The following is a 985-nucleotide window of genomic DNA, read 5'->3' on the forward strand; positions in this document are numbered from 1 at the left end:
ACCGCCTCTCGCCGCAGGAGCCGACTCTGCCGCTCCCCACTGCATCCCACGGCGCGCCCGTCTCCGCTTTCGGTTTCACTTCTTCCGGCTCTGGGCAGCGTTGTTTCATCATGGTTTTCTTGCGGTGAGAAACTTGTGCAGTCCTTGGATGTCTCCAAACTGGAGGAGATAAAGTCCGCAGGGGTAAGTGGATGTAATTCTTCAATTTTTAGTAATAAATGCGAGTATCAGAGGTAAGAAGCCAAAGTACTGCTTGGAAGTCTGGGTGACTTCCTTGATCTTGGATTTCTCTCAACTTACAAGTTAGCAAAGCCGGTGCCGCTGCTGTTTGCTTAATGAGTGTACTTTCGTGCTTGTGCCCGGATGTGGTGTCCTCAGCTGGCAAGACGAATTTTGCGTTTTAAAAAAAAAACAAAACAAAACACCAGAAAGGGCAATATAGGCGAAGTGGAAGCGTCCTTCCCTGGGAGATGCTGAAGGCTTCACTGCTAATTACCTATTTTTTGAAAGTTCTTACTCATAACATTTAAACTATCATTCTTTCTCTTGTCCATGCAATATTATTATGTAACACTGCCCCTTAATTCAGATAATAGGTATGCGCTGACTTCACTGGATCCCCAACGAAAGCATAAAACACCTAAATCTGACTCCAGACTTCCTGCAATGAAAAAAGCAGAAAAAGGCAGTCCTTCAGGCCTCCCTGAAAGTCAGCCAAAGAACTCCATTTGTGTTTGTGCAGTGTGCTTCTTGCGCCTTTCAAAGTTAAAGGTGAGCTGGTAAGAACTGCCAAGAAGCCTGATAGCTATCTGAGATCTCTAAAACAGACCCTCAAGGATGCAGGCCTTGTTCCAGACAAGCTCTCGCTTTGTTTTCCTTAGCTCTTCTAGCATCTAGGGTGCAGAGGAATGAGGCAGGTCCTTTATTTTCTTCAGCTAGAGGGACATGGGTGCTGGGCTCAGCAGGTCAGGCTGTCTGCAGGGCC

General features: G+C 46.8%; 1 protein-coding gene across 1 annotated transcript in view; it reads left to right on the forward strand.

Moving 5' to 3' along the window:
• The first annotated feature begins 110 nt into the window (after window positions 1-110).
• Window positions 111-985, forward strand: part of TLR3 (toll-like receptor 3) — a 9,373-nt gene continuing 8,498 nt past the window's right edge. Inside the window, exon 1 of the mRNA XM_010135016.1 lies at window positions 111-183. The gene's annotated coding sequence lies outside the window, so the exon portion shown is untranslated. The remainder of the gene's footprint in view (window positions 184-985) is intronic.

The sequence above is a fragment of the Buceros rhinoceros genome, unplaced genomic scaffold (genome assembly GCF_000710305.1).
Source record: "Buceros rhinoceros silvestris isolate BGI_N320 unplaced genomic scaffold, ASM71030v1 scaffold11684, whole genome shotgun sequence".
NCBI classification, from domain to species: Eukaryota; Metazoa; Chordata; class Aves; order Bucerotiformes; family Bucerotidae; genus Buceros; species Buceros rhinoceros.